The sequence below is a fragment of the Battus philenor genome, unplaced genomic scaffold (assembly GCF_028537555.1).
Source record: "Battus philenor isolate CCGP_79_NKW_IND1 unplaced genomic scaffold, ilBatPhil1.0.hap1 SCAF_22, whole genome shotgun sequence".
Classification (NCBI taxonomy): domain Eukaryota; kingdom Metazoa; phylum Arthropoda; class Insecta; order Lepidoptera; family Papilionidae; genus Battus; species Battus philenor.
Window position 1 is genome coordinate 10,838,412 of NW_027181685.1, and position 26,448 is coordinate 10,864,859.

The window sequence follows — 26,448 nt, forward strand, 5'->3', positions numbered from 1 at the left end:
TCTATAGAGGACATACTGTACAAATTTATTATGTGTATAAATAATTATAAGCCACTACATTTTCCATTATTTGTTATTTTATTTATATTTACATATTTATTTTCTTACAACAATTTTCTCCGAAGTATTAGGAAACTAACCTATGAAATAAATAAATTTGGACAGTCTTTTTGTAATATTAAAATAACTGCTTTATACTACAAGTATATGAATAATATACTATATATATAATATACGGTACGTATACCAAAATTATATTTCCTTTTTAAGCTCTATTTCCATTTAGTTATTTTTTTTAAATAAGCCTTAGTTACTCAGTATTAAATCAGCTACATGCCAGAATAAGTCCCGCCAAAATCGGTCCAGTAATTTCAGAGATTAGTAGAAACAAACAGACATAATAATCTAAAAAATTGTTATTTTGGTCATAGTACCATATACATATATATATATATTCATATGCATATAGTAAATAAATGGTTATTTTATTATTACAAATATACACTCCAATTTTATAATTTTGTATAGTTTAGTAGATTTAGTAAGACAGCGGATCAAATAACTTTCAAATCACGTTAAAAATATTTTTATCTATATCCTTACGACAACCCTTTATTAGATATCAAGACAAGAATTAAAGAAACAAACCATTTAGAATATGTAAATAAAAAAGTCCAGACGGTTTTATTGCAAGCGGCGTATTCTTTCATACAAACATTTTCATCTTCATTTTCGTTCAAGAATATACATGAAAATAAGTACGGTTAACTGTAGGTAACTTAGAATAAGATAATGTCGCAGTTTATAATGTTTATTTATGATAGGCACATAATTAAATAATTTATTTAAGATAAAGAAAATAATAAAGAGTAAACGTGAAATCAATTTTTTTTTAAATATTGCACCACATTAAAAAATCGTTTGTTTTGATGCTAACATTTATTTTAACTATTATCTTAAACATAATAAATAAATGATAACATTTTAAAAAAGGTATATTATTTCATTCAAGAAACGCTATCCAAGTATAAAATAAACTTAGTTCCAATTTACCTAAGTTACACCGTCGAACTAGCCGATGCAAAGCGTTTACAGTATTGAGGTGAAACGAGTCAATACCTTGGCTGCAATTTCGGAATTGAATTTTTCTCTGTAGCTACACGGATTGAAATAAATACAGTTGGGTATTGAATAAGGTTTTATTGAACTGGTTATTTGTAATTTAAAAAAGTATGAATATATTTACAATGTTATCGGCTTCGAAGGATTAACATATTGAAACTATGAAACGTGTAGTATGTTAGTATGTTCAGCGGCTACCACTATAGATTTTTAAATCGGCCAGCATACAGTGCCTTTCGATGACCTTAAAGAGGTCGTTTATCCGCCTTGCGGGTGGACATCTTCTATGCAATTTACGGTCTGTGACCTCCGCTTCACAATTTTAAGCGGCTATCTTTTATACTCGCTTCCAATTCAACTTGTTAATTCGTTAGATTTTCGACTGCCTTAATAAATTACAGAAATATTTGAAGCTAATAACTGCAGTAAATATAATTATCTTTGTTTGAATCAGAAATAATATGTACAATAGAGTAAGAAAAAGCATATTCGAAATTTAAATTTTAAACATATTAATTTTTTGTTTAATATCTGTCTATGCAGACTTTGTACTGTTAAAAGTTATTGACCTATCGCATTTTAATAAAGTTAGTGATTACTTTATACCAGTGTTTCCCAACCTTCGTGCAATGCTTTATCTCAACCTTAAAGTGAAAGAGTTAAACACGGGTGGAGTTCGTTTTCAAATTGCTCCCTTGTGGTGCGAGGACCCCAGGTAGAGAGACACTGCTTTATACAGAATGATTGGAAATAGGTGAACAGTTTAAAAGCTTTTTAATGATTTTAAATGTATAGTGAACCACCTGTATATAAGTATAAAATTCTTATAAAACCATACAAGAGTTTTTTTTACACATTGGTTTTATTTACTTGACAAGTTATGATTTGTGAGCTAATTCTTTGTGAACATGAAAGTGATCAGACGAAGAGTTCATTCACCTTTTTCTTTAATCAAAGTGTGCACTTAATCACGCCAAATGGATTACAACATTTCAGAGCTAAAAGCAGTCATTTGTTATATGTTCTTTTTCGTAGGAGTTGCGACAAACCTTTTTCTCGTTTAGTTAATGGTGAAAAATGAATTGATATATTTACAAACTGCATAAGATATATTTTTTATTTTATGATTGTTAGTATAGATACCATGATACTAGTCCTATTGGAAAATGAAAGAGGCCTATGCCCAGCAGTGGACGTTTTATGGTTGAAATAATGATTAGTAGTTAGTATTAGTTAATTATTAGTAGCTTCGTAATGTTTTGGCTTTAGAACGGAATGTCGGTATTCAATGTTCATCTTCAACGTCTGACAAGTAATATTAGATAATTTTAAAAATGTGAACCAATCAGGAATCAGGACCCGAAGTTATAGATTACGTTTCTGTGATTTAAATATCTTTGATATAAATACATTTAAAAAACTTTTAAGTTAAGCAGTTTTTGATACCCATATTGTGGTGGTTGTGGAAAAATATGTACCTAGTCCGCCATATTGAAACGGCGTCCACCTTGAATTTTAAATTTTGACATAATCATCGTGTTTTACTAGTGTAGCCCTTTCATTTGATACCCATATTGAGGGGGTTAAGGAAAAATATGTAATCCGCCATTTTGTATCGGCGGCCATCTTAGATTTATAATGTTATTGATTTTATTATATTGTATTGTCATCTAAATTAAATGTGTGTACCAAATTTCAGATCAATCTGACAACGGAAAGGTGCTTAAATTTCAATTTCTAATTTTGACCCACATAAATTAATAAATAAATTCCGTACGGGTCGAACTAAATAAAACCGTTTATAAACACATTGTCTATGTTTATTTATAGCCTATATTAATTAAAAATTATACACGTTTTAAGTTAATACGATTTATTCCGGGCTTATTTTTACTAAGATCGATGTAACTTTAATCGCTGCCAGCCGCAAATCAGTTGTAAGATTTGGCCACAATCACGAATTAAGAGGAAAAAAAACCTTAACGACTTATCTAATTAGATGACTTTGGTAATTCGGCCCAAGGGATTAGTGGTACTTCGATGAAGACGAAAATATCTTTTTCCTTATCTACTCAAGTATTATTATTTTCATATAAATATATGAACATAATAATACGGCAGTTGGGGTTGAAAATTGTAGAGTAGAAGCCAGTAGACGCGGTTAGGATAGGTCCTCCTATCTATCTTTTAGTAAATCCAAGTAATTAGTCAACCAAAGATTCTCCCACGAGGCATATTATTCTATTTCAGACTATGTTCATGATAAAATTGTTTATATATTAATTCTTCTTATTTTAATGAAAGAAAATTCTTTTGTTAATACAATTTGATAAATAAAAATACAAACCTCACTGAGTTTTTGTTATTAAATAATTTTATGATAATTAAAAAAGCAATTCACAAAAACCAAAACTAAATAAGATTAATAAAAATGTAAATAAAAAATAAGTAATAATGATAATAACTCATAGAAAATTGTTAATAAATAAAATTATAAAGCTAATGTGCAATAAATGTAAAACAAAAAAAAAATGTAAATAAACAGAAATAAAATGATAAAATGCTAATGTGTAACGAGAGAGGAATGAAAGGTCACAGAGCGAAAGAGAATGGAAGGAGAAATGTGGAATGAACACCGAATAAAAGATCATAAGATGCATAAATGAAGAGTAAGAAAATAAAAAAACCTGTGAAAAATTAAATAAATGTAAACAAAAGTCCCTTGCCCACACCAGATAGGAGGTACGAGAGGCTCCCAATAGCAGGGGCCACAAAAAAAAATAATTTTATGAATTTCAGAGGAAGATATAATAAGCATAGTTTTATTTCTAGTGCTGTATTTGTGAAATATACATGAAACTCATTTTATAAGATGTGCACTATTTGGTAACATATTACATGTGTATTATATTATTTACTCTTAATTTTACGTTAAAAGTAAATAATAAAAAATCCGTTAAAATAGGCAAAAAACAGTAAAAACGGCGGTATTGTGTACAAAGGGCGATTTTCTCTTAAAAAATAGAACGGGGATGAGTAACAGCAGTGGTAGCCTGAGACTTGTGGTCGGAAGTCGCGGATTCGATTCCCAGGAAACAAAGTTGTATAAGTCACACTTTATACATTAATTGCATAGGATTGCCAAAACAAACAATTTTAGAAAATAGACAGCAGCGTCGTCTGTGTACCATATTACCATACTGCAATCTCCAACCTGCCTGCCAAGTATGGCTATTATGGTATATCTCCTATCGACATCTTTTGGAGAGGCCTATATCGTACAATGGGCGTCTATAAGCTGAAACGAAGCTCCTGTATGCACCTGTACTTGTCGTTGTAGTATTCAAAATACTAATGTCAAGTAGTGAAACTTTTTGGAAACTTCTTTCGTGGTTAACGTATGGATAAAATTAGTTTATTATTAGTACGAAAAGTTTAATATATGGAAAAAATTCGTGGAGAAAAAAATTAAGTTATTCGATAGACGTAGGCGGCGTGCAGGATCGGTCATCGTGTCGATTTATGAGGAAGGCCTGTGTTTTGCAGTGACCGTCTATCGGCTAAAAAGGAAAAGCTTCGAATTGATTTCAGGTGTAAATTCAAAGAAATTAGAATTAAAGTAAATAAATATAAATACAAAGTTATAACATCAATCACTTTATTTCAAATCTTTCATTTGAAACGAAATATCTGTTTTCCCGCGCACAATGCAGCTATTGTGAAGAGATAAAATGTAATGGCGTGATAGCTGCAATGGCGTTATACAGTCAACGGTATTCTTAAACTTCTGTTATATTATAAATAAAAAATATTAAGTTTAAATGCTGTTGTATAAAAAATGATGCATTGTACTAATGTTATAATCTTGAATGTAAGTCAAAAAAGTTAAATGGGATTGTAGATATATGATCGTAACAATCTATACAATGTATAGCTTTCTTGCTGCCTGTTTAATAAATAATAAGGAATATGTAAACGTAATGATAATATATTAAAAATGTGTTTTTGATTTTTAGCTATCTGAATTAACTATACGGTTAATAATGTACACGGAATCTTTGAAATGAAAAGAAAAGAGAGAAAAGATTTTTATGCTACTAAGAATAAAATAAACACTTGTGTTTGGGACCACCGCCTTTAGTATTTGACAACCCTATTTATAAATATATATATATATATGTATATATATTTATATATATTTATATATATATATATAGGTTTTATAAATATATATATTTATATATGTATACATACACATGTATACGTTTTAAGTTTCTACATATTATTTTGGGTTTATTTTTTGTCAAGTTCGAGGCTTGGGATGACGATGACTTGGTTATATCTGTTATTCATATCTCAAGTGTTGGTAACACTTGTCACTTCTTGTCATCCCTCTTTAACATACTTGTAGATATATCACACTCAGTGTTAGAAGACTTTATTGGTTTGATTCTATCCGATAAGATTTGTAGCTAGTTAAGCTATACACTCATCGCAAAACGCCTATCTAGTTGATCCCAACCGAAGATACGCTATAGGTAAAATCGATTCCCAACAACCGGCGTCTTTGACATACGACTCAAATTTCAAGAACGCTGCGGCTACGTGCAATGCACTTCAAAGATGCCGTCGCAACGTGATATTGCGTCGACAAAAGTCACTACAAATGGCGTGCTATTCGACATGACACACACGTCGGAACCCCTATGATATATAGATGTTCAAAATAATAACATTTTCATTTTATAAGTTGTTACAAAGAATAGTTCTCTAAGAAATTTATAGATGGCGCCACTAGTCGTTTAAATCGCGCTATCGTAATTTCTTTGAAGTTCAAGTGTACTTTACACGTACGAATCGACAATAGATAAGCTTGTAACTGTCTTAATACAAGCAATTCGTTTGGAGTAGCCATATGGTTTATTTCTCCCAAATTTTTTTGTAGGCACCATTTGAAATTCAATTCCATCAGTAGAAAGGGACCTTCTAAAACTATTTATGACTATGTTTCGATTTTTTTATTACAATATTTACTAATTTTAATACTACTTAAATTATATTTCATTGTATAACACCAAAAAACCCTAGGATTGCAATTACATTAACTTAAGATTACTCGTGTAGATCTGGTACAGTTTATTTTGTATACAGGGATAGAAGTAATAGCGTTAATGATATTGGCTTGATTGGGTAATTACCAAGAACTATAATGAATTAACTACAGAAGGATTGTAAGTATGTAATAGTTAGATTTTTCGCGCACTATGTTATTAACAATTCTTTTAGGCTTTGGTCTGCTAAAGATTGCAAGGAAGACTGGTCCTGCGCTGCTTGCATCCAACAAGTTCCAACAATCATAACTTTGTTGTCGGTCCACTAGGAGGTCTAACCACAGTCTGTTAACAGGCCCGTGGTCGCAACTCAAGAACCTTTCGGCCCCAATGGCTATCGGTTGCACGAACGATGTGCTCCGCCCATTGCTAATTCTTTGAGCTTGGTTCTTCTGCGGATCTCCATCCTTGGTTACCTTAATCCTTCACATAGGGCCCATTGTACACTAATCTCGGATCCATATGTCATTATCGGCAACATATATTGGTCAAAGACGATCGTTTTCAAACATAGCGGTTGTTTGTACGAAAAAAGGTTTCGTAGCTTTTCGAACGTTGCCTATCCGTGTTGAATTCGGCAAGCGATCTCTTTCTCTAAGTTGAGTTTAGTAAGTTAGATGGTTTGTTCCACGTATATATTATCTTATACAACATCGAGCGTAGCGCCTCCGGCAACTACTTCAATAGCTACATGGACATTAGAAACATATTTCCTACTTTTTTGAGTTTTTTATTCTTAATTATTTACCATACACATGAATAGTATTACAAGCATGTCGTTTTATAACCAATAATAAGTGTCATTTAGCTTACCATTTCCTTTTATTATGTTAGTACTTATTACATATGTTTACAACTATATCTTAATTCTATTTATTACGTCAAATATATCTTTTTACACGATATAAACACCAGTTTATTACAACAGTGTTTTATTTCAGTTACTTTTTCTGAAGTTTCAATTAAGGTTCCTTTATATAAGTTTTTTTTCGTAATTACTTACCATCCTTTACATGAATAGTACTACAAGCATGTCGTTTTATATTATTTATATATAACCAATAATAAGTGATATTTAGCTTATTATTTCCTTTTATTATGTTAGTACTTATTACATATGTTTACAACTATATCTTAATTCTATTTATTACGTCATCTATATCTATTTACATTATATAAACACCAGTTTATTAAAACAGTGTTTTATTTCAGTTACTTTTTCTGAAGTTTCAACTAAGGTTCCTTTATATAAGTTTTTTTCGTAATTACTTACCATCCTTTACATGAATAGTACTACAAGCATGTCGTTTTATATTATTTATATATAACCAATAATAAGTGATATTTAGCTTATTATTTCCTTTTATTATGTTAGTACTTATTACATATGTTTACAACTATATCTTAATTCTATTTATTACGTCATCTATATCTATTTACATTATATAAACACCAGTTTATTACAACAGTGTTTTATTTCAGTTACTTTTTCTGAAGTTTCAATTAAGGTTCCTTTATATAAGTTTTTTTCGTAATTACTTACCATCCTTTACATGAATATTATTACAAGCACGTCGTTTTATAACCAATAATAAGTGATATTTAGCTTACTATTTCCTTTTATTATGTTACTACTTATTATATATGTTTACAACTATATCTTAATTCTATTTATTACGTAATTTATATCTATTTACATTATATAAATACTAGTTTACTACAACAGTGTTTCATTTCAGTTACATTTTCTGAAGTTTCAATTAAGGTTTATTTTTCAATAACATGCATTTCTAGAATAGTTGCGAGGAATAATGCGAGAGTTATTCTTGTGCCAATAGCCAGTATTCCCCTAGCACGGTAGATTATCCGAGTCGGTTGGTGTATTATTCAACCGTACGAAGCTTTACGGAGAGGCGAGTCCTATGGGTATTGCTTACCCTAGAAATACATTTCAAAGATGAGTTCCTACGTAAGATAGATTTGGCTACGTAAAAAAATTCTAATATTTGTAAATCTTTAAATGTAAGTCCGATTAAAGAATACAATTTGTTTTTTTATTCCAATAGAATAAACGATTTTTATATAGAGGGTCTATTTCCATTGATTTTATAATTGATGCTTTGTATGTATTCTCCACCATATAAATTGTTTAAAATTGTTTTTTTGGTTGGCGAATAACCAGATGTCATTTCGACATTTCCACTTTATTTCTTTTCAGCCGATGGACGCCCACTACAAAACGTAGACTTCTCTTAAAGATCGATGACATTTACTTTGATTACATTTCCATTATCGCTAAGATATGAGAGTATCACTCTTGGTGAAATATTATAAACTTTCTACGGTGTGCATTTGGTATTTATGTCTTGTTCTTGTTTTTGTTTTACAGTTTTATATGTTCGACATTAATGCATCACCATCTGTCATTTCTTCATCTTTTCGGTTGCCACACCTAATTTCTAACTTAACTAAATGTTGCTGCATTTGCAACTATTCTGGAAATGCATTTTATCAAAAAAAACCTTAATTAAAACTTCAGGAATAGAGATGTTACTGAAATGAAACATTGTTGTGATAAACTGGTGCTTAAATGGTGTAAATAGATATAGATATCGTAATAAACAGAATTAAGAAATAGTTGTAAACGTATATAATAAGTAGTAACATAATAAAAAGAAATGGTAAGCTAAATGTCACCTATTATTGATTATAAAACGACATGACTGTAATACTATTTATGTAAAGAATGGTAAATAATTAAGAATAAAAAACTCAAAAAAGTAGAAAATATGTTTCTAATGTCCTTGTCGTAGCTACTGAAGTAGTTGCCGGAGGCGCTACGCTCGATGTTGTAGACGATAATATGGATCTAGAACAAACCGTCCAGCTTAGTAAGTTCAAATTCGAGAAGGAAATCACTTGCCGAATCCTACTCAATAGGATAGGCAGCAGCGTTCCCTGTGTACTATAATACCACACTGCGATTGACAACCCACCTACCAAGTGTGGCGATTATGGTATAACCTCCCATACATATGTTTAGAGGCAGCTTATGCCTTGTAGTGGGTGTCTAAATGACATGATTTACGATCCTATAGATTTTCATTTCACTGTGCAAACAAAGATACATAGTTTTTAAATAAAATACTCATATTATACGATTATTACTTAAGGGTTTTACTTTAAATATATAACAGCACGACCACGTTGTAATATATCTTGATAGTTATTAAAATTTATAAAAATCAATGATATTCAATATTTCCATATTTATTTTTTTAATAGTCTTTTAATTAAATATAGAATAATTATCGTTATCAATAGGTGCTTTTGAAATAATTTTTAATTATGATATATTACTTTTCATTCATTGGCGAAATGATTGATTATAAAGCTCAACGAATCCGCTGGCTTGGTCACTTGGAGCGAATGGGATCGGATCGGAGCGTGAAGGTAGCGTACCTGGAAAAACCGAAGGGTCGAAGACCAGTGGGTAGACCAAAGTATCGCTGGATCGATGGCGTTGAGGCAGACTTGCGCGAATTGAATGTCAACCAATGGCAGACGATGGCGCAAGATGGCGCAGAGAAAAGTGGAAGTCTCTCGCTTCGGAGGCCAAGACCCACTTTGGGTCACTGAGCTAGCGGAGTAGTATGTTACTTTTACTTAATATGTGTGATATACTTATATGTTAATACATATCAGGATTAATCGAACTATTGAAGAAGTTATTTTTAATATTATTGTAAGTTGTGTATAAAAGAATGGAGCGTAGAGGTTGAATAACAAATTTTAAATATGTATTTAGGTGTCGAATATTATTATAATTTAAAACCAAATAAAACAGATGAAAGTGAATGACGACGGAGGAGCGTATTGGGTGGGTGCCGGATATTTAAAAGTAACGTGTCAGTGGCTGCGCAAAGAGATTGGATCCGCCGATACAGTTCGTGCATTACGCGTTTCAATCTTTTTTCGCCTCAAACGAAATGGATTTCATAAATAAAACCCGTCTTATTTCTGTACTCATTTTCCATGAGACTTCGATACGTTTTGAAAATGATAGAGTTGTTTACAAATAGTTTTATAGATACACGAACTCCGAATAACTGTTTCCTTCGTATATTCGTGTTGATTTTCAAATAACATTGTATATTCGTTTATATATCAACGTTGACTTAAAATTCAATTTCTTTTTATGTTTTTTATTATGTTTCTACAAAAACATTACTATTTAACATAAATATACGATTATATACATGTAATAATGTTTAAAAATAAAAGTTACCAAATGACAAAATATCCTTCCGATATTTTCACTTACTTTCTTTCTTTTCAGCCGATGGACGCCCATTGCAAGACGCAAGCCTCCCTCAAAGATGGCTAAGATAATGTTTATCATTCTGTTATTTTAAATGTTCGGTTAAAATTAATGCTGCCTTATTTATCGGACAGTATAACTTGTTCGAGCAGGTTCGCTTGTACAAGTTTTAAATAATTTGTAAAGTTGTTCGCAAATTATTGGTGTAGTGAAAATTAAAATTCGCAAAATTAATGTTCCAAATTTAAATTCAAAAATTCTTTATTGTACTTGCTATAGATTATATATCTAATAGAGTATATATTATTTTTATTAAAATACTATTACTTGTTAAATAAACATAGATATAAACTGAAGGCGAACATATGATGCCTAAGGTAATCTATCTTCTATGAAGTTATATACAGTGTAGTAATCTTTTGTAGAGTAGTGGTAGCTGAGCGGTAGAGGCCTAAGGCATGTGATAGTAAGTCGCGTGTTCGATTCCGGGGATACAATCTTATATAATTTTTACTTTGTGCATTAATTAAGTAGGATTGATTCCACAATCACAATCTTATACAAGTCAAACTGTGCATTGCACATAGGATTGCCATTGCTCACAAACAAGTTTCTAGAGGATGATAGCAAAGTTCTCTATGTACCATAATTCCTCCCTACGTTTGGCAACCCGCCTACCAAGCGTGGCGATTATGGTAAATCCCCCATAAATATTTTTAGTGAAGAGCTTTGCAGTGGGCGTCTATCGATATACTATATTTAAAAGTTTATATCGGTGAAGCCAAGTATTAGATACACTTAATTTGTCTCTGGTATTATTGTAGTATATAATTTGTTTCTGGTATTTGAATTGCGTATGTTCGTATCCATAGAGATATTTGATGGTATTGTACTTATATCTGAAGTAGTTAGTTAACATTCCTGTGATGCGCCTGTTATTAGATACTGTGATCAAGAAGTAAGGTGAAATTGTTATTTAAAATCGAGGAGGGCCTTGTCTAAATATTAAAAATTTAGTGCTTAAATTAATAATCAGAGATCTCACTGATAGTATTGGAATATCATTTGTTCAGCCCAAAGCATTTTAAAAATTGTTTTGTGTCTTAAACGCGTCAAGTATCGACAAGTCGATGACATACTGCACTGCATCTTCGCGACTTTTTGGCCAAAAACTCGACTCATATAATTTCGAAACCACCGTATTCACCTGATTTGGCTCCGTGCAACTTCTGGCTATTCAGCTAACTCAAAAGGCAAATGCGTGAATGACGTTTGGACATGATTCATGAGATAAAAACCGAATTAAAGAAGTTTTTAAGGCTGTACCGGAAAAGAGTTCCGACTGTTTCGAAGACTGGAAAAAGCTTTGGCAAAAGTGCGTTTTACAGAGCGAGAATTATGAAGAGGTTGAAAGTGATTTGAAAGCATAAATAAAAAAAATTATAGAAGTTATTGTGTTGGAATAATGTTAAACTAAAAACTTCCGTGGTTAATTTATATTTTATCAAAAACTATAACGTTTCGTGGAAGTAATAATAATAGGCAATTTAACTTGCAGTCGATATAATTAGCTGACATATTAAGCTATAGATTCTATAATATACCTATGATGTTTTTTTTACTTCATAAAAAAGTTAACTTATTCTTCATGAGTGTGAATGTATGTATATACTCGTATAATAAGTGGAACTTTATATATCTCAAACCTTTCTTTTATCAGTTTTAAATCTAAAATAATACATTATTTTTTATAGTGCATAAAATTATGTAGTTGATCGAAATGTGTAGAACTTATTTTGTTGACTTATTTACATCGTTGATATTGTTATGTAAACATCAAATAATATTAAAAAGAGCAACTGTTGAGTTTCATGTAGCATTGACCTCTCTTTTATAACATTAAAATAATTAACGAATTAAAAGTGCGTTTTAATGAACACTACTCAGCAAGTGACCACTAATTTATTTTTCTGCGCACCAGAGGTGTAAACGTAAATTTAAAAAATAAAACCCTTTAATAATTTATTTAAATTTTGTAACTAATAACTTCTTAATTACCCTTCATAATTAATGAGTAACTGTGAAAGATTAAAGGCCGTTTGATCGTGAAAGCCTTAACAGAAAAAAATATACCTCCAAAAAATGTTTACGCAAAAGTCGTAATGAAAAAAAAAACAAATGCTAAGTAGCGGCTTCGTGCCGACGCTTGTAATAGAATTAGGGGATTTCCCCGGAGAAAAATTTGCCAAATATTTGTGAAATACAGTTTGCTTTGGAAATTCGACCGTTGTCAGTCGGCGAGTATTTGGAACGCGACCTTGAAATTTATGTACAAGTCTAGTCAACAAGAGATAATAAATATTATTTCTGTTTGTATCAAGAATATTTGAATATTTGTTGAAAATAGGTTGGTATTTTTATGTAATTGGGAGAATTATGTATCATCATTGTCATTTTTTCAGCTTCTTTCATAGATTTCCATAGAGATCCAGCGTCTTTCAACAATTTCAATAAGGTCGTCTAATAACGAAAGAACTCAGTTTTGAAGTATTCTTTCTTGCTTGATAATGACTTAAAAGTTTATCTCCTGAAGTAGTGTCACAAATTATACTTTGCGGAACAACTTTTTTCAACTGATTTTGACGAAGCTATTATTATTAGCTATCACCATCGACTACAACTCAAAGAAGAGTGCTATGATTTCAAACTACAGATTACATAGATTGTGGTTCTGGATTCGCCACACGTTTCATACGCCTGACTATACAAGTTAGTTCAAAGGTATAAAAACTTTAAAAGATTGAGTGTGTTATAATAAACATTTGCTACCAATTAATATATGGTACACCTTGTCCAAATTTATGGTGTCCAATAATAACTTTCATTAATTACATTGGAACTTTTAATAGGAATGTTTTTGATTAGCAATTTTTATTTAAATCTATTTTTGAATGTACTTTGCAATGTGTTATAGTTATGGAGAAGAAACGAGAAGAAAGTTCACAACATTACATCTTTAAATTAAGTTTAACAATGCAGTTTTATGAACAAATACTTTCTGAAAATATTTCTCAACGATGGTAGTAAAGAAACTTTCCTGTAATTAGAACACTAATATTTTGAACCTGTTTTAAATAGGGCCTTAATTTTGTTACGTTTGATATGTTCAGGAAATGTGCCAAACCTTACACGATTTTTAAATATATATGTGCTATGTGAGGTGTTATGATATAAATTACAAAATTATATAGTTGATATACCCCATAAGTTTTTAAATAAATTGATGTTACATATTTCAAAATGATCACTTTATACAAAGCAGACGAAAAAGCTTTGAACGTACTTGATAAATCACCTATATATTCACTTCTTTAAAGCTGTTTCAAGTATAAGCAATAAGCTCGTGTAACTTGTAACATATGATAGTAATTCAGTATATATATCTTACTTTAATGAGGAATTAACTAGATCTTCTTACTGGATCGTTTTATAACGTAACGTAAAAAGGGCTTTATTAAATGAGGCATTTGAGTTTGATAGCTTTTGAACGCAAAGCCTAGGCTTTAGTTGTTTTATTCGTACATTTTAAATACACAAACTAAGTGTATGTATACAAATGATGTATCATAAAAGAAAGTTTATATTTGTTTATGGAATTATAGTTTATGGAATCCTTTTTAGCTCAAGATTTATTTATCCTCTTTGTCAAATGTCTCAAGTCTTTATTGGTGATAACATCGCTAATTTTTTTCGATATAAAGCGTAAAAAACTTGACTTATATCGTTCCGAAACCACTGTATTCGTCCTGATTTGCCTCCGTGTGACTTCTGGATACTCAGAAAACTCAAAAAGCCAATGCAGGGATGTTTTGACACGATTTAGGAGACAAAAATCGAATCGTGGAAATTATTGAAGACTATGTTGAAAAAAGACTTCCGACTATTTCAATGACTGCATAAAGCATTGGAAAAAGCGCGATGCTTTTTAACGGGCGTGCATCACTTTGAAGGTAATGTAATTCATTTGGAAGAATAAATAAAGAAAATATTTTTTATCAACAAATTCATCTTTATTTTGAATCACAGTATAATATGTTTTAATACCTTGAGTATTTCTGTATTATATTATGATTTTCAAAATAGAAAACTGCACGGAAGGCAAAGGAGTATGCACGGAGCGTTCAGTTTCAAACCCCTCTTAGAGTAGCGATTGGTGCGACTACAGTATTTATCAAAATATGAAGTTTATATTTCATTTCTTTTTATTAATACTGAATGGGGATAAAGAAAGTCTTCACTCACAATGTGTCTGATATCTACGATGTAATTGATGTACAATTGTATCTGCCGGTGCAAATCTAGAGCCTTTACGGACAGGCAATTGACTTATCGACGTGAATACGTGCACGTATAGACAGCCGCACTGTCAATGTTTGTTAATTAGAATTCATGTCATGTTTAAAAAGAATAATGAATGTTTTTATTCGACATGGATATGCTATTAACTATCTAATGGATTCAAGCGTTATTTCGCGGAAGTCCATCCTAAGTAAAAAAGGACCAATATATAGCTACTTCCTCTATGTAGCAGTAGTCGTGCAATAAAATGCACCGCCCGCCTGCCCGCTGATAAATGCGCATGCGGCAAACAATGCGAATTACACGACTACCACCGTTAAATCACTCAACACGTGTTTCACCTCTCCACGGGGCATCTTCAGGAGTAATGTTACACCGATTAGTGCCAAACTCAGAGTAACTTTACTAACTATAATTGATAATAATTCATTCATACCACCTGAATGAAATCCACTACAAGGCTTGGGTTTCCCCCAAAGATAGCCACAATAAGCGATGTGGTGCGTGGTTGCCACTCGAGAACCTTTCACTTCAGACGCGAAATATTTTGACCAACGTCGGTGACTGTTATTTTGCAGGTCTCCTCATTTCTGAATAGATCTCACAGCGACGCTAAAAATTTGTATTAATGCTTCAATTTTAACTTTAACATCTACTTTACTAAATATAACTACACGAGTTTGTTTTCAGATATTTGTACAGTGAACCACTCAGCTATAGATACAATTTCAACTAAAGTTAGCTGTAATATTCCGTAACTTGTGCGACTGCAATATTTGAAATGACTTTGAACAATGTTCCATTAACTTGTTTTATTTGTTTTCGTTACTCTTGCTGTTGTGGGAATAAGTCAAACCTATTTTTACTTACTCTATGGGTGGACAATTTATGAAATGGAATTTGAATATCGTGGGATATTTCTACAGCATAAAGACAATACTTGACTAGGTCAAAGTTAATATCAGGCTTTAGATGAATTACTATCAAGGAGTTCTAAGTTGTATTGGCTACATCGTGTTCAGGCAACCTGGTAACTTCCACAAACCGACATATCATCATCATCATTATCATCATTTCTGTCACAGGATGTCTACTTCAGGACATAGACCTTCATCAGAGACTTCTTATAGGACCGGTTGGAAGTGGCCATCGTCTTTCAACGACCGTAACAACAAGACATTCTATAAATCTTCATTATTTTCATCCGGAAAGACAACTTAATTATAGTTAATTAAGTGGTATTTTGATGTATACATTACAATTAAATAAATATAATAATGGTATGCTTGAAAAATACTCCAGGTCTCTAAATATAAGATATTTTGATATTAAAAATATTTATTTTTAGTTGTATATTATTATGGTATTCGCATATGAAATACAAGGCAGAGGCGGTGGCCATAATTGATACACGGTTTTGGCAAGTTGAAAGTCGATCCGAAATGCAGATTGTTGTTTGTTGACTGACAGATGTTGTGACAGCTGACAGAACGAGGCACAGCAAAGTTAAGTTTTATTTATCAAATCAGGGCTGTCAATTTTACTGTTAAATTATTTTGTTTATCTATTCATTTAATATTCTTTATTTTACACGTCAAAAAAGAAATACAAATATCCATAAAAATTTATATTTTGTAAAATAAAAACGAGAGAAGTTATTTTAAAATGAATAATTGTATTTTCGAAGTCATGCAAATAGTGACAGAAGTTATTCGCAGATATGTACGTATAAAATAAATAAATAAGAAGAGTTCCATTTTCGAATTTAGAATTAGATTTTTAATGATAATCTTATTTTGACCAGTTTTTACCTCTAGTTAGATTCATACAAAACATTTTTCTTATCGCTAAGTTCAAGTATCCTAAAGTTAAGTTAGACTTAATACGACCGCCTGAGAGACGCAATAATAAACATCTTAATATGCATCTCCGCAAAACAATTTAGACTCCTTCTACTGTGTAATCAACTTGACTAAATATATATACAAGTTGCAATCTACTCAGCGAGCGAACAAACAGACGGAGAACGAACTATTTATGATTGTGGTGTTTGATTTACATAACGAACGTTGTAGTGGGAGTTAAATTCTAGTTTAACATCAAGTTGAGACTTTCTAGTTCTATATTAGCTTAAGATCCGTAGACGAATATCGAAATATAATCGATATAGCCCAGAGGATTGACAAGTTGAAGGCAGTGGCCAGACCACATAAGGCGCAGAACAGATGGAAGCTGGATCCTTAATGTTCTGAAAACCACAAAGAGGCAGTACAGCATTCTACACCTCGGGATACAGCATAGGACGCCGCCAATTTGTATGAAAATGTATGACTAAATTATGTGGGAAAAGTTTATTAAAGAATATTATTTAATTTCACTAACGTGTGTTCGAACTTTTAACAATACAATACACAGAGCATAATATAGTTGCTTGTGGTAATACGGGCAGTGCAAGACCGGTCATTTTAGCTATCTTTGGGAGAGCACCGATACAGGGTGATTGTTTATTGATGTAAAAACTTTAAAGGGGTGAATGTACGCAAAAAGGTTTTAAGCTTTTAAACATGTATTCATCCGGTATAAAGTGTACACTCTTACATATGTGACATCATTCTTTATTTGAATGAAGCAGGCCAATTACTTCATCAGTACAAAGTTTACAGGGATAGATAGTAAACAATAATTAATTTTAATTTTGTAATTCGAATTTCGAAAAATGTTTTTTATTCTTTATTACCATTAGCTTATTAATTGTTAAAGACGTTGAATTTAGATATTATTATTTACCACCTGTCAAGGCAGACTGTACTCCCAGAAGTAAGTCGTCAGTTACATTCCAATAAAAAAATATGTAATGTAATATTTATTGGACATTACTTTATTTAATGATTGAAAATAGGCATGAAGGCTTTAAAGCTTTAAGGCTTTACATTCATTACTTTAAAGTTTTTAACTTTATAATTTTCAACATGTATATACAAAATAATAGTTATATAAAATGTAGTTATATATATATTTATACACAAACACACACACATATATATATGTATATATGTGTGTGTATATATTAAAATGTATAATAATATTACAAGAAGTTTTCACGCTAAATAATATTATCATCGAAATTTTGATGAGTTTTCTAATTTAAGTTAATTATCTGTAAGTGGTAAAGCGATGCCGTGTACTTATTACGGTTTCTGTTTTAGAGAAATTTCCACGGCGTTTCCATGGTCACTGTTAAGGAAGTAATTAAAACAATTAGTAGGAAGTTTTACCTTCATATAACCGTAAAAATCTGTGTTGTGAATTTTACGAAACGTTATTTAGAAATATCTACGTAGAAATTTTAAATCACCAATTAATTTTTTTGATAATTACTATATTATTCTGTATCTATCGACACTTACACATATGTCAGAGATAAATAATGTTTTTTAAAGTAACGTATTTGTGGGAAAATTCTTACCATATTATATGTCCCGGATGTCGTTTTAGCCCATAGACTCCCACAAGGCATAGGCCTTTTCTAAAGACACGTTTACAGTATTTATAATAAATTCATTTGTTTTAAACGGAATGAGATTTTTTTAATAATATTCCGCGAAACATTATCGGAATAACATTTGCAAAATTTAAAACGCATATGAAATAACATATTAATAAACGAATATTTAAATGACAAGAATTCTTGGCAACTATGTCGCTTGATTATTTTGATTTTATTTACGCTACTTGTGATAAAGGTTACATTTATTAACCCGTGTTAAATTTTATTAAAAGATGTATTGTTGAGGAGTTGCTTCCTGCTTCTTCTCCACAAGTAAGTATAACACCTTACGAAGCAGATCAGAGTCAAATAGAATGGATTAAAAAAAATAAGTCGACTGTTAAAAAATTCCAAAGTTGAATAGATGGATTTTATCTTTCATATATGCAAGGCAAAAGCCTCTTCTAGAGTTATCGCTACGGTTAGCAGGTGGTTTGGCAATCGCAATGTGGCATTATGGTACGCTGAGGACGGTGCTTCTTATCCTATGGAAACTTATTAGTGAGCAGTGGCAATGTTATATAATTATAGTACAAAGTCACACTTTTATTTCACAATTTTAGATTGTATCTCAGGAATCGAACTCGCAACCTACCATCCTTGTCTGAATAGTCTTAGTCCTTATCGCTGGCCTATTATCCTCGGTATTATATGATATTTTTTTATTAGATGATATTTTGAGAATTATTAGGCAATTAATTTTAGAAGATCTTAGAACAATTTTTAAATAACAATAAAGCTATGGAATGAGTACACGAAAAAAACGTCTGAGTTTATTGTGGACTGTTGTTAAGTTGAAAAATGCCATTATACGTGAGCACATTCTGATTCTAGTTTCTTTTAAGTTTGACTCTTCTATCTTTTATCTTCTAGTCTCCTTCTTTCTTTCAGCCTAGACATCCACTGCAAGACATAGGCCTCCTCCTCTTCGAGAATCTTTCGGCTCTAACGACCATCGGTTATACAATGTGCCCCACAGATGTGCCACTTCATACATTCTTCTGCAAATGATCCTCCGAATAATTATGACTATAGATAAATATCACTAATTTACAAATGATCTCTCAAAACACTAAATTAATAGTTACCCTTAGCAAAGTCATTTAATTTACGTATATAATTATCAATTCGCGTCTTTCCCATTCGCTTCTAGCATAATTACAAAGGCGAATTCCCTTAAACGACATGGGACGAATCTACTGTATTAATATGCCATTAAGGCGACAATATTTTACATTTATGAATGGAATGTGAATCAGCTGGGATTTGGTGATTAAAAAAGTTTTTTTTTTTATTTCATTTTGTTTTAAAATTGTTGTTTTAATTTCAAACGCAATAACTATGTACTATTTTGACTATTTACGGAGCGTTACTAGGCGGAAAATTAATGATTTATTTCATTGACGTAAACTAACTGTGGTTACATTACATACGAAAACAAAAATCACATTAAAACAGAAATGTATACCACACAGAAAGGACGTGAAAGTGGCTTCCGACTCAACAGCTTTCAATATAAGACGAGTAGATCATATTCATTATTATTATATCTTTAAGACATTCACAGGTGGACATAAGCAAAAACAAAAGTTGCCAATATGACAGGTAGGAAACGTCTTGCAATTTACGGATCCTTCCAAGCATGCCTTTAGTTTTATCGTTCGTAAAACATTGAAGTTTTTATGGCATTATAGAAAATCTTGTTTACTGTTTAATTTATGACGTCGTATATTTTATTTTACGTATTACCTCTCTGACATATCGAGGATATAGTTAAATTCGAGGAAATGTTTATGTGACTCTTAAACATTTGAATTACTTGCTTGTTTTTTTTTTAATTTTCCACTATATTCTATCTTATTTGGCTTTCGATATCCAAAATTATTATACAGTAGAAGTCGTTCCAAAAGAGATTTCCTATAAGAAAGTTTGAAAATGGCGCTTATCAAGACCCTTCGTCGATCTAAACAAAATCGCCTGTCCAGCTTATGGGTGGACATTCTGTTTCACCAGCCGCTACGTGATCTTCACTCCAGAACCTAAATTAATATGCAATTATTTATCCATTTATTTAAAATTTTATGTACATAATAACAAAAAAAATTACAGTACATATAACTAAAAATAAATAACAATTAAAAATTATATAATTTATGCAGCAGTGGTATAAAATGCAGTATTGTTGCTCGAGGCGATTTCTACCTGTGTTTATAAATGTTATCAAAAATATTTATAACACACTTCTTTATTTCAATATAGTGAAACAGCGCCTGAGCCAAGATATTTATTATTGATAGTATTGTCATTACGTAAATATTTAAGTGAAACGTCAGAAATGTATATTTAAAACTTAAATAGTAAAGTTCTTTTATGATATTCATGCTTTAATATAATTATGTTGATTGCCGCCATGTTTTCCTATTAATTACCTAGTGAGGTTCAGGTTCAGAAATAATGAGATGTGATATGATATGACGTTATTTATGACAGCCAGAGTATAAAAAAAATATTGATTTTTTATTTCTGTCAGCTCGTTTAAAGAATGCGTCAATGGTGTTTTTTACCATCAAAACAGATTGCGATTATTCGACACGAAACGTGAGTTGTGAAGCTGAACTAGTGCAAGCGAAATTGAACCTTAAGGGTGCGGCGACAAATTGAGATTCTAGAGCGCGATAGATGGCAGCACTCGCCCGGGGCGTTTCGCTAATTGCGTGGACGCGGCGTCAGGTGAAATGTGGACGGCTTAAAACGGAACGGGCTCGGTAATAAATACACGGGATTAAATTCCGCGTGTAGAGCCATTTTTCAACTGTCCCTCTGTTGCTGTGACGACGCTTAATGCTTTCTCTACTTGACTGTACTAGAATCAACGCTGAAAACATACGCCTGTCCGATCCTTCAAACACTACACGAGATATGTTAACATTTAAAACAATATAATTAGGTATTATATTGTTTTATGTGAGTATTGATTGTGGATTACTAAAACGATACATAAATTTCTAAAGTTTTTTGTCATCTACATCATAAGTTCACAGTGCACGTCAATAGCTGGATATAGCCATCGTCCAGAGACTTCATATAAGACCAGTTGAAATAGGCGTAAGTAGAGATTTTGGAACTAATCGACGGCGTGTGTCCGCTTGTTGGGTAGACATCATAGGCTACGCTCGCTAATCTCCACTCCAGAACTTAGACCTCAGCGGCCATCTATTGCACGCGATATATAACCCGCTAACTACAACTTTATTGTTTATACCGCTGGCCTATATCGGTTACTCATGTTCATTTACGGAACTCCTCATCTTTTATTCAATCTCATAGAGAAATTCAGAGATTATCCTCCTCCATGGCACATTGAGCAAATATGAGTTTGCCAGTGAGGTCTGGATTGTAAATTCTCCTTCTTCTCAGCTGATGGATGCCGATTGACAGGCATAGGTCTTTTCCAAAGATTGCCACGATGACCGGTCTTGCGCTCCTCACATCCGTCGACTTCTCGCGACCTTAACAACGTCATCGGTAGGAGGTTGCCTCCTTCTAGGTGGCCCCTTCTAGTGGGGGGCTTACCCACATGGTCACCAAGAGAGCAATGCTCGGAATTTCGCTGCGGGATCGAATTAGCAATGAGATCCGTAGCGAAGAACCAAGACCACCGTCGCAGTTCGAAGAATTACTCATCTGAAGTGGCAGTGACCGTAACACATCGCTTTTGCAACCGAAAGGTTCTGTTCTGACGACCATTCGTCAGACCAGAACCTTTCGGTTGCAAACCGGTTCATGGTAACCGGTAGACGAATTGTTAATGACTGTTCATAATTATTTATTTTGTTTTAAAATGGCGCAAATAACGAGTATAATTTTTACAAATATTTTTTTTAAATTCGCTAACTAAATTTACTCGCAAGCACAAATGTGCGTACCTGATCAATGGCAGACGCCTATAAATCTCGTATGCCTACATCCTCCCCTTTCGTGTACACATTGACACAACACAACGCATTTTTTAAAAAGTCTTTAAAAAGAATATATTCGAATTAACTTCATAGCGAATACACATATTTTTTTTATTTTTTTTTTGTAATTGACAGATAGTTTTTATACGTAGGCATTCACAGCTCTGACTCTAAGGAGTGCTGACAGCGCTTAGCTTAGAAAACTTTTCGGTAACTAAAGTCAAGGGATCAGGAACCCTGAGGTCGTTATATTATTGGTTTCTATTATCGGAAGATGTAATTGTCTTATTCATATTAATTTAAATTCAAACGTAGTTCGAAGAATTGCTGGTCATAATGGCAGTGAACTAGGCACATTGTTGGTGGAACCGATGGCCGTCGAAGTCAAAAGGTTTTGGAGTACCGACCACAATTAGGTAGACGCAACGCGGGTAGGCATTAGGTAGATCAAACACGTTGTTAGAGTTGCGGGAGGTCAATGGATAAAGGCAATGGAAGACGGGTTACCGTGACGTCTTTACAGGTTGAAAAGAAGAAGTGTATGACATGAGGAGAATGCAAAGAAAGCCGATTTTGAAAGAAATTGTAATCTGTATGAAATCTTCTATAATAGCCAACCGAACCACTTACTAATTTTGTAGGACCCTTATTATTTAATAATCTATCTATAGCTGGATGCGGACAGAGCAAGACCGTGGCCATTTTTAGTGAAGGCATATGCCTTGCAATTGGCATCCATCAGCTGAGAAGAAGGAGAAATTACAATTCAGATCTCACTGGCAAAATCATATTTGCTCAATGTATCATGGAGAAGAATAATCTCCGACTTTCTCTATAAGATTGAATTTTTTTTAATTCATCTTCAATTATGTTCATCGTGGTTCTTTTGCAGATCTCATTTCTAATTCGATCCCGCAGCGAAATTCCGAGCATTGCTCTCTTGGTAACCATGTGGGTAAGCCCCCCACTAGGAGGAGCCACCTAGAAGGGGGCAACCCCCCACCGATGACATTGTTAGGGTTGCGAGAAGTCGCCGGATGCGGGGAGCGCAAGACCGATCATCGTGGCAATTTTCGGAAAAGATCTATGCCTTGCAATTGGCATCCATCAGCTGAAAAGTAGGAGAAATTACAAATCAGATCTCACTGGTAAACTCATATTTGGTCAATGTGTCACGGAGAACGATAGTCTCTGGTTTTCTCTATAAGATTGAATTAAGAATGAGGAATTTCATAGAACATAAGTAACCGATATAGGCCAGCGTTATAAAAAATGATGAGGCATTGGACGGGCTACGAAGAACGAATGTCCGCTGGTCTTTAAGTTCTAGAGTGTAGATTGACGAGCGTAGCCTATGATGTCTACCCAACTAGCGGACACACGCCCTCGATAAGCTCCAAAGTCTTTACCTACGCCTCTATTTGATTGATACCTACGACTGTATTTGACAAAGAACGTCTAGCAGTTTTGAAGAAGAGTTATATTATTTACTTTAACATTGTTTAACCTGTTACAACTACTGCCATTATTTCATTAATCTAACGATATTTAAGTGTTTTTTAAGCTTGCCGTTTAATCTCCCCAGCGCTTTATTAAGGATACTGTCAAAGCGTTACAAAAATTTAAACCGTTCAAGTTTCGAATTGGTTCTTTTGAGATTAAAGTGCGTTTGGAACTATTCTAGCCATAGGTTGAAGGTTGTTTTGTTAGGGGAGTTGAATTTGAATCTAGGTTCTTTTTCCATTCTTCATCTGACACATCTGTGGTGATTGTAAATGATCCTACATAGATAATATTTATCTTTTTCATATGATTTTATAGTTATTCATTTATTTAACTATTTCTATTTCACTTCTATCTATTAATATAAAAGTTAATATAGATATTAAGTATAAAGTTATATAACATCTATCAAGTTTGCGAATCAATTCTGAAGTCAATATTTAAAAAGGGAGTGCCTATGTCTATCATTGGATGTACTATTGTTTACATGATTTTAATAAATAAAAATAATTTATTTAAATATGTGTTCATAAAATGTAGTTATCAATAAAAGTGTTATTGACAATAATTTACCTCAAAATTTTTCAGTATTTTTCATTGCTTGTATCTACCGACCAAAGGACCCTTTAAATAAGTAAAATATTTCTCGCTGTAAGGAATTTTCTCATCCAAAGCCACACATGCTGCGAAAGTTTTCATCCTATGTACGCATTTCTTAGTAGGCCGCGAATAATGTGATACGAAAATCCCCTCATACATAGTTATATGTGAGGTATTTACATTTTTGAGGTCAAGGCGTATGGCTACTGATATGCCTATATACAAGATGATTGGTAGGACCTTTACGTAAAGCTTTATGTAAAGCTTGCTTGCAGTCTATTAATTTATATACCGTATGCAAAAATAAATGTCGTCTAACATAATAAATAACTTGATGATAATACTGTAAGTAAAACCGTTTTCAAAATTGTTATTACTGCATATTTCGTAGCACGTGGTTTAGATTTCCGGAAAATAATCTTGTTTTTGCCCTATGCCTTTTACGCCTTTACAACTATTCTAGCATCTGTCGAGAAAAGTTATCGGTGGAGCATCTTAGAGCGATTTCCTTACGCTACTCACTACTTGAATTTTTAATGAGACGATATTTACTTCTTTTTATAACTTCTTACTTTCTCTACTTCCTTTTCTTTCTTAAATAATATTGAATTAGTTGCTCATAATTGTTGTTTTGTATATATACTCGTAGAATAACCGTCATTCTACTTCCTTACATATGACAGATTTATGAGCAGTGATAGTTCAGCGGTAAAGGACTAAAACTTGTAAAGAGTTAGCGTCTTATTAAAAGATGTTTGTAACACTTTATCAATTTATTTAACACACGAACAAATTTTTATTAGCGCTCGAGTGCGAGCAAAAAGGACGTGCATTCGTCGTAGGACTCTGGGGCGCACTGTGCTCCGCGACCGAGTGAAAGCGCGCAATAGAACAAAGGCGCAAAAGAAACAAAAGGTCTGCGCCCGCGTCACCGGTGCGTGCATGTGCCCGCTGCACTAATTCGGCACACTAAGTTCGCCCGTCGGCTACGCTCGCCCACAAAATCTTACACCTATTATTCATTCAGACATCACATCAGTATATATACGACTCCCACACTTGCGATCGTAGAAATCTAATGGATTCAGGCGTTATTTTGCGTAAGTTCATCCTAAGTAAGAAAAGGACCAATATATAGCTACTTCCGCCATGCAGATAATGTTTAGAGAAATGAGATCTTTCAGGGCGATCATTCCTATATCTGCATGGCGGAAGTAGCTATATATTGGTCCTTTTCTTATTTGCGATCTTAGGTCGCGGTTCGGTTCCCGGGATACAATCTTGTATACTTCACACTGCGCATTAATTATCTAGAAATGCCATTACTCGCAAAAAAGTTTTCAGAGGATGGACAGCAGTATCCTCTGTATTCCATAATACAACCCGTTAAGTGCATGATTATGGTATATCCTCCCTTAGATATTTTTAGGAGAGACATAAGACTAGCATTGGCATCTTCAGGCTGAAACGAAGACGTAGTAGACATAACAATGACGTTTGTAACTGAGGTTAATGTAATAGCTCATTTTCTGCCAATTAATATAAGATACACTCTACGCAAAAGTAAATGTTTACGAAAATAATAAATAACATAAGGATAATATAGTAAGTTTATATAATATAGTAAGGTAATATAGTCTATTATTGTATAGTTAGAACTTTATTAATTCTTTTATTTACTTTTTAAAAGTAATTTTATGATTTTAAAACTTAAATACGGATTAAAAAAGATCACGTTTTACCATTTTTTTATGTCAGAGATACTTTTGAAACAAGACACGGATTAAAATCTCTCTGTTTATTTGAAACACAGCTTAAAAACTTTCATATGTGTTTGTAATTTTCTGAGGATTTTTTCTCTATTAACAGACAAAGAAGTATACAGGTTAAAAAAAGGTTTTATATAGTCTTTTACATTTTAAAGAA